We start from the raw sequence: 9,351 nt of genomic DNA, 5'->3' as shown, positions 1-9,351 counted from the left end.
CTTTCTCCACTTCCGCTCTCAACTCAAAAAATCTCTTCAATATGTTTCCCCTGCTGAGCCAACGTACCTCGGTGAAGTAGAGCACATCCCCATATTCTGACTACATTTCCTCTAAGGAAGCCTGAAACCTGTGCTTTAAGCCCCTGGATCTGATACTCCTCAGCATGTTTAGTTGTGTAATGACATTTCAAATTGTATTCCTTGTGCAAATAAGACACGTGCTCATCACCAACCTTTTTTCTTCACTGCAGGCTTTGAAAAAGACATGTTTAGGGCTGTCTTATATATAATTGCCCCCCGGAGGCGGAGTAAAGACGCTGAGACATATATTGTGGATTAATTAAGGGTCATTTATTAATTAGCATAAATTTAAATAACTTTAAATAAATTTAAATACGTAACTTTGAATATTTAATTCAAAACAAACTAAGGACCTGCAGAGCCAAACTAACGGGGCGGAAATTCCTAAATAACTAAATGCGCCACACCCCCTAACCAATCCAGTCCGCACCGTCAGTGTGGAATAGGCGAAAAAACGGCCGCCTCTAAAGGGGAGGCCGCAAAAAATTCCTATTCGGCCCCAAAGGCGACCTCCTTATGACACACTGTTGATAGCGGAGGGTGGGCGGGTGTTCGCTCCAATTGCCGCAATGCGGAGGTCCCTTCCGGATCGCCCTTAAATTATTCGTTTTGCTTTGCAGAGTCACTTAAAAACAAAACAGAAAGACCAACTTTAAACCACATTTCGGGGGGGGGGGGGTTTAGGAAAGCAACTCAGGTTAGTCATACATACCTCAAAGCCAAGGATAAAGCCACTTCTGGCCTCAGTGGTCTTTATATACCTATGAAAACATGAAAAGGCAGAGGCAGGCTATCATTGACTGACAGTTCCGAAAAGCAATCAAAAGCTTCTTCCACTGCTGAATGGGAGATTAGGAAAATTGTGTTAGGAAAGACAATGGTTTTAACAACCCACAATCAGGTTGATTAAGAATTATGTTAACTAGAATTAAAAACATCCAGAGAAGCCGATGCTAGAAAAGGTAGCTATAAATTTATAGTAACCATATCTGTCCTTTATTAAAAAGGGCAATCTTTTATTTTTTTTAAAAAAACCTGTCCTTTAGATTTATTAAAAAATTAATCATTATTCTAGGTCTTGCTCTTTTATTTTTCTTCATTCTACAGAGTTGTAAACACAAAGAATTAAATGTTTGTATTCTTATGAACCTCTTTCAGATTTATCCCTTTTGGGGATTATACTTTATTTTTTTCCAAGGTGTAGGTTCCTTTCCTGGTGTAGGTCGTCTCTGATTTACAACCAGTTTAATAGCCATTCAAAATTATAATGTACTCAGTTATCGCATGGTCAGATGATTGCATTTTGTGTGCCTGGCAGCCAAACTTGCATTTATGACGGCTTGCAATGGCCCATGGTCATGTCATCACATTTGCAACACTTTTTGCCAATGGCAAAACCGCCCACTGGTTAAAACGGATTTGCACTTACGACCACTTGTTTTGCTTAATAATCACAATGACTTGCTTACGGATGGTCATAAAAACAGTTGTAACATTAAATCTTATCAAATAGTGACTCAACTTATGACTGTGGTACCTTAACAACTGATATTCAGATCCTTATTATAGTTGTAAATTTTGGACTACTGACCGTCCTATTTCATTAGTATTTCATTATCCTATTAGATTTCTTTGTGCCTTTGTTTCTTTAGTGTTATGCAGCTTAGCTATTTATCATTGCTGTATCTTTCTTTAGTGTTATGTAGGTTGGCTATTTATCATTGCTGTATCTTCTTGCTGTGAGATTCCGGATGCTGCGCATGTGGAGCAACCGTAATCTCGTGCGCAGACGTTCTTCCAGCAGCAAAAATTCTGTGCACGCATGGAATCAAAACCCAAGTGATTTTAGCTGCCAGAATTGCTTAGGTTGTGCGTGCATTGCGCCTGCAAGACCGGCGGCAGTGGAGCGAGACTATGCACTCCATTGCCGCTGCCGGAATAGCGTTTCCAACCATTCTGGGTCCTGCCCATTACTACGTAGCGCAGTCTTTTGGAGTTCCGCATTCCCTGCAGGCTTTTCCCAGCCAACTACCAACTCACCTCTGGAGGTGCCTGGAGCTGGTTCTTCCTCCTTCTGTTGCAGCTCCTGGGGAAGGAAGGAAAGGCTGTTGTTAGTACCAGTTTGCTCTTTCTGTACTTGCCCTCTGCTCTACCCATGTAGCATATTGGACTCCTTCCTATCTGAGGGGCTCGTCTTCTGGCATTGTTTTGATGCTTTTCTTGGGGTTTTCTTACTAAGGATACTGGAGAAGGCTGCCATTTCCTTCTCCAGTAGACCACATTGTGCCAGCATCCCCCACTAGGACCTGTCTGATTGGGTGGCCCTGCACAGCATAGCTCATTGCTTCATTGAGCTTCGCAAAGCAAGGCATTGATCCCTGAAGAGGGTAGAATACATACCTCTAACTCCTGGAGGAGGCGCTCCAAGCTGTCCGGGGTGTTTCCTTCCAGGCTGCCCAAATTCGCCGGACTGTTCTCTGGAGAATCCTGTGGACGACAATGATCCCATTCTAAATTACCAATCTCATTACTAGGAAGAATTGCCACAATAAAAATGACCATATTACCCAAATTTCTATATTACTTCCAAACAATCCCAATTAAATTAGAAGGAACCTTTTTAAAAAAAAATTAGACAAATTAATATCCAAATTTATATGGGGAAAAAAGAGACCAGAATTAGACTTAAATGGACACAAGATAGCCCTATGCAAGGCGGACTTGGCTTACCCGACTTCAAACTCTATTACGGAGCAGCAGTCCTAACATGGGTTAAACTTCAAAATACAAGACTACTAGCTTTGGAAGGATATGATATCCAGTCCGGATGGCACAGTTTCATTTGGGACAGCAAATCTACTACACACTCATATTTTAAACACCATCTGATAAGGAAGTCATTAATAGACAACTGGAACTTAATTAGGAAGCAACATTATTTTAAAATACCACTATGGTTCTCAAGCATAGAAGCAATAATTTACCCAAACACTATAAGTCGACAAAAACTATTAAACTATTCACACTTATTAGATAAAGACTCAAAATTAAAAACACGAACACAGCTAAATGAAGAAGGAATAAAAGTGGATTGGTGGTGTTATCACCAAATATCATCTAGATTCCATGTAGACATAAAGAAATATGGAATACAGAAAAACTACACTCCATTAGATAAAATCTTATCAGGACCCCACAAGAAACATTTACAAAATACTCCAAGAACACCAAAACGTGGAAGAAATAGTAAAAGGGAATATGATTGCTTGGGCAAAGAATATAGGTCACACAATACAATTGGACCAATGGGAAAAAATATGGCATACCAATTACAAAATCACAAAATCCACCGCATACAAAGAAAATGCAATAAAAATGTTTTATAGGTGGCATGTGCCCCCTGAAAGGCTAGCAAAAATGTACACCAACCTCAAGCCTAACTGTTGGAAGTGTGGTGAGAAACAAGGTTCATATTTTCATATGTGGTGAACCTGCAGACAAGTTAAAGGAATCTGGCAGAAACTTCAGAAATGGATAAAGGAAATAACTAAGATTGAACTAGAAATGAAACCTGAAATATTTTTGCTTGGCATTATTGAAAATCAGATGAATAAGGAACATTATTACCTAATACAACATCTAATAACATCAACGAGAATAGCTATCGCACAATTTTGGAAGAATGAAAACATGCCAAATGAAAGGAATTTAATAAAAAAAATGTTAGATTGTGCTGAAGCAGATAAACTAACAATGGAACTAAAAGAAAAAGAAAAAACAAAATACTACCAAATATGGGAATAATTTTACATTTGGTTAAATAAAAGAACACCCCTTTATATATATATATATATATATATTTATATATATATATATTATTTTATTTTATATGACTTACAAACATTTAGACATCAAACAATACAACATTAAACATTTACACTTGATATATTTACAAGATTTATTTTTTAACAATTCTATTTACTATACCTTTTTCTTAATTTCCACCCAGTTGTAAATTTTTTCCCACACTTTGTAATAGTCCTTATTTTGTTGGTTTTGAATTTCGTATGTTAATTTGCTAAATTTGGCGCAGTCTAATATTTTTTTAATTACCGTTTCTTTGTTTGGAATCTTATCTTGTTTCCAGACTTGTGCATATGTTAATCTTGCAGCAGTAAGTAAGTGATTTATTAAGTAGTAATTTTCTTTGCTATGTTTGCCTCTAATTATGCCTAATAAATACATTTCCGGTTTTATTTCAATTTTATAGCCCAATATTTCTTCCATCCATGCCCTAATTTGAATCCAAATTTTTTTTGCTTCGTTACATTGCCACCATATGTGGTAGTATGTTCCCACTTCTTTTTTACACTTCCAACATTTGTTACTAATGTTTACATTCATTTTGGCTAGGCGTGCTGGCGCATAATGCCATTGGAAGAACATTTTATAAAGATTTTCTTTATATGGTGTTGACAAAGTCATCTTATAATTAACTGACCATAGTTTTTCCCAGTCTTCTAGCTGAATTGCATATCCAAAGTTAGTCATCCAAGATATCATGTTAGGTTTAACAATTTCTTCGATGTTTTCGTAGTTTAATAGATAAATATACATTTTGGTTATAAATTTTTTGTCAGATCCTGTCAATATTTTGTCTATTTCATTTTGTTTATTACATATTCCAAATTTTACCAAGTCCCTTTTATATCTGCTTTGAATTTGGTAATATGGAAGCCAATCTATTACTATGCCTTCCTCTTTAAGTCTTTATAGTGCTACGAGATAAAGAAACAACTTAAAGAACAATCTTTTTTTAAAAAGTCCATATAGTTTTTTGCTTGGTTTATTTGATAAGAACTTACGACATAAGAGTTCAACTATAACAACATACAACTCAAACCACTGGTCTTAACACCACCAAGAATTTTTTTTTTTTTAAAGAGAGGACGCTGTCAACAGTCTCTACTACAGGAGAAGAGAAGAAATATATCTCTTGCTTGTTTTTTCTGTTCTCTGTATTTTATGTAAATGTACTGTTTGTCATTATTGTCTTATTATATACACAGTGGTATCACGGTACTCGACCACAATTCGTTCCAAAAGTGTGGTCGAGAACCGATTTGGTCGAGTACCGAATTTATTTATCCCATAGGAAATAATGGAAATGGATTTAATTGGTTCCCAGCCCCTGTTAACTCTCTGAGAACCAATTAAATCTATTTTCTTTATTTCCAATGGGATAAATAAATTCGGTACTCCAAGCTGCAGGAAGTGTGGGGGCTGCTGCAATCCCAGCAGCTTCAGGGGGCCGAGGAGCTGTATAAGAGCTCCAAGCTGCAGGAAGGGTGGGTTCAGATACCGAAGCAAATTTTTGCTGAAAATTTTATTCGTTATCCGAAATGTACGAGAACCAAAGCGTTCGAGTACCGAGGTACCACTGTATGTAAATAAAAATTATTTTAAAAAAAGAAAAAAGAATACATACCTCTAATTCCTGGATGAGGCGTTCCAAGCTGTCCGGGGTGTCTTCGTCCAGGCTGCCCAAATCAGTGAAACTGTCCTGAGAATCCTGTGGATGACAATAATCCCATTCTCCATTAAGGACACCAGTCCCTGCTGATTTGTGGCAAAGGAGCCATTGGCACCAGAGCTTGGGGGCATGTGGCTAACCTAAGTACCATCTCCCAAGGGCCGGGTGTCCCCCTGCTCCGCTGCCCAGAACGCTCCAGCACAGCTCGGTCAGGTTAGGAGAACTAACTAGGGGGACTCCACCCCTCCCCAACTGAGAACACTTTGTCTTACTTACCCAAGGGCTGGAGGATCCCAAAAATGAGGCCAGGTCCAGGCTGCTCCCTGACCCCATTTGAGCTGTCATCGAATCTTGCAAATGAAGATATGGAGGCTAAATCCTAAGCTTTCTGCGTCCCAGTAAGATTGAGAAAGGAGAGGGCGCATCAGGCCCTAGGGGCCAACAGCAAGCCTTAAGGTTAGGGCGATGCCTTCAGTCCTGATGGGAGGGGGAGAAAGCTTTACAAGCCTTAAGCTTAGAAGGATATCTACCATAATTTCTCCCCCTCCCATCAGGAGTCAAGGCATCGCCCTAACCCTCTCACCCTCTGCCCCCCTGCCAAGGGTTTCTTACCTCCGAGGGCTCTCGCTGCCAGATCGTATAGGTGGTGTCTCTGGGGGAAGAAAACAAAGGGGACAAAGATCAAAATCAGCCATGGCCCATTTTGCAAAAGTGGCCATGTAGACGCTCCAAGAGCCCTTCCAGCTGGCCTGACAAGGGGTTTGGCCTGCCAGTGGGACTGCCCTGTGCCACCTGTCCTGTGACACAAGCAGCAGCAGCAGAAGCAGAGACGCCTCCCCTCTGCACGTTTTTTTACCTACCCTGAACCCTGGCTATTTTCTTCATCTTGTGGCTCCTGAAATAAGAAGGCAAATATTATATCTATTGGCATAATTTCTTGGCAGGATGTCTGCCATTACAGTGGGGAGGGGGTCTTACCAGTGGCCTTACCAGTTCCTTAATAGAGGAGAGCCCTGGAGTCCATCTTCTGGGGATCTCCATCCTGGGGAGAGAACGAAGGGCCTGAGTCATTCTTCTGTTAGCCAAAGTAGAGGCAGAGGGTAGAGATGCCTCCCCTCTTGTAAACCTTACTCCTAGCCACCTTCTTGGGGGCTTCAGAGTCCCTCGGATGAGAGGACACTCACCCCACGAAGGGCAGGTCCCTGCCAGACTTCGATGTATTTGGGGTCCTGGCAGCCCCAGCCATCGATACCTGCAAGTAAAAAAAATCCAAAGAGCTCTTCTTAAGTTTTCTAGGCTGGCCAAGTTCCCCCCAGTGGGATTTCCACCCTTTCCCCACCCAGATTTGAGGAATGGCCACCCACTGGCCACGTTGCAGAAGCATACTTACTCCAGGAGGTGTCTCTTCTCCTCCTCTTCCTCCTCCCTCAGTCCTGCCCAAAAGAAGAAGGTGGCATGTCAAAAACATCCATCTCTAGCTGAGCCTCTCCTTTCTCAGCCTTGCCTGTCAGCCTGCCCATCTTTTTGCCCCTGAAGGCCCCTATGCACAGAAAGCCATTTTGGGGAGAGGATCTTACAGACTCTGCAGACCTTCAGCGGTGCCTAGGGATGGGCAGCAACCACTTTCAGCTGGAAAACTCCCTCATTGTCCAGGTTTACTGCCTTATGAATAAAGTACAGGCTGGAGTGGGAGCGCTGGAGGTGATTGCTTTTTCCCGCAGTTGTCGATGAGAGGCAGAGAATTGCAAAGCAACAGCCATCCCCCTCACAGGCCCATCCAAACGGAGATGCTGCCATTGTCCAAGTTTATTTCCCTCCTGACCCTCCCCTGCCACCGCCGCTCTCCTACAGCCGCTCATGGACAACTGCGCTCAGCGAGCCACTGGGGATTTGGAATAAAACGTTTCGCTTCTCAGGGTGCTGGGACGAGGATTCTTCTCCCGCTGCTACTAATCCATTTGAACACTTTAATTATTCAATTTTTTCTCGTTTTTTCTTACAATGCTTATAAACTCTTAGTTCTCGTTATAATCCATAGAACTATTTCTTTTTTTAATGGTAATTTCATTTAAGATTACAATTTTACAACAAAGTAACAAATCAATATGTTCTACAGAACTGAAGAAGTTTCCTTCAATCCTTACTGAAAGAAGTTACGAAGGACAAACTTTAAGGAATAAATAGCGAAAGAGTATTAAATTTTTTATTTTAAAAAGTTTCAAATGGCTATGGGTTCAGATAAATTTGAAATAACATTTTGGAGTTAATTATAAAGACCCATTCTCATAGGAAAATATAATTTTGAATTATTTAAAAAATAAAAAAATTAAAAAGTCTAAAATTTGGGCATTAAAGGAAAATAGATGAAATATTACAATTATAAAAAAATCACTCACCCTCAATTTATAAATATAGAATGAAGCAAAATATTTTAACATTGCACATACTAAAAATATTTTGAACAATGAACCTAGAAATTAACTTTAAGAGTTTCTTCCTCTACAGATACACTACTTTGTAAATTGTTACTTTGTTGCAAATTGTAATCTTAAATGAAATTACCATTAAAAAAAGAAATAGTTCTACGGTTTATAATGAGAACTAAGAGTTTATAAGCATTGTAAGAAAAAAACTAGAAAAAATTGAATAATTAAAAGTGTTCAAATGGATTAGTAGCAATTCTTAAATATCTGATTGGCAAACAGATGGAAAAAAGTATAATTCAAAGATTCCTAACAACTGAAAAACCCTTAACTGGGTGCTGACTCTGGCTTCATCCTGACCATCTGCACCCTCACGCAATGCCCTTAGGACAGTGGTTCCCAACCTTTCTTTGACCATACCCCACCTAAGTATCTCTAAAATTGTGACCCCCCTGACATATAATTGTTACTATTCAAAAGTGAACTCCTCAGCCAAAGGAAGCCTAAAAGGCCATTAACTTGGTTTAAACAAGGTTCCAATCGCTCCCATTAAAAATCAAATTGCCCCCCTGTAGGGCGTGGGCCCCACGTTGGGAACCATGGCCTTAGTAAAAATTTTGGCTGCCCTATCCTGGTGTTGTCCCACCATGGCCAGGGTTTAAGGAGAAGGGGGAGGTGGTACCTGGGAATGACCTCCTCTTCTCCTGTGCAGCAGCAAAGTCTTCTTCGCAAATATTTCCAAAATCTCTGTGAAATAAAATAGACATGTTAAAAGAGTTGGGAAGCATGAACTTCCTCCCCTACTGCCAGATTCCTCCCATTTGAGATACCAACACTTACCCTGCAGCACTTTCTGGCTGCCATCCTTAGATTTCACCCGGTTAGAATGCTCTGGGGGGAGGGGCTTATCAGGGCAACTGACAATCTGGTTCCCTTGGCAACAGGTAAACAATAGCCATTGTCTATGTCTACCTGGGTCTAGGGGAGGCCAGTGGCTGACTCTTTTGGTGACATTTGGCCTCTGCATTTCCTGTGGGTAGTTGTCTGTTCATGAACAACAGGGAAGTACCATCATTGTGGCACAAAGCACAGAGGGCATCATGGCATCCTAGGGCGGAATCGACTTTTAGTCCAACTCTCTCTCTCCACTTATATTATGAGTTATGGGGGCTGCGTATCCCTACATCTATGGTTACATAATTGCAATTAGATGCTCGGCAATTGCCTTACATTTGTCACTGTTTGCATCCTTCTGGAATCCATGTGATGCCTCGATTTAGGACTGCAACAACTTACAAATGTAATTCTGGCTTC

General features: G+C 40.4%; 1 long non-coding RNA gene across 1 annotated transcript; it reads right to left on the bottom strand.

Moving 5' to 3' along the window:
- Positions 1 to 2,480: 2,480 nt before the first annotated feature.
- On the bottom strand, positions 2,481 to 5,961 carry LOC139158869 (uncharacterized). Its single transcript, XR_011557758.1, has 3 exons — positions 5,891 to 5,961; positions 5,570 to 5,653; positions 2,481 to 2,568 (listed from the first exon to the last, which is right to left on the bottom strand). It is a non-coding gene; the product is annotated as an uncharacterized lncRNA (long non-coding RNA).
- Positions 5,962 to 9,351: the final 3,390 nt, after the last annotated feature.

This window comes from Erythrolamprus reginae, chromosome 2 (genome assembly GCF_031021105.1).
Source record: "Erythrolamprus reginae isolate rEryReg1 chromosome 2, rEryReg1.hap1, whole genome shotgun sequence".
Lineage (NCBI taxonomy): Eukaryota > Metazoa > Chordata > Lepidosauria > Squamata > Dipsadidae > Erythrolamprus > Erythrolamprus reginae.
The sequence above is the reverse complement of the archived record's forward strand: the minus strand, read 5'-3'. Positions and strand labels throughout refer to the sequence as shown.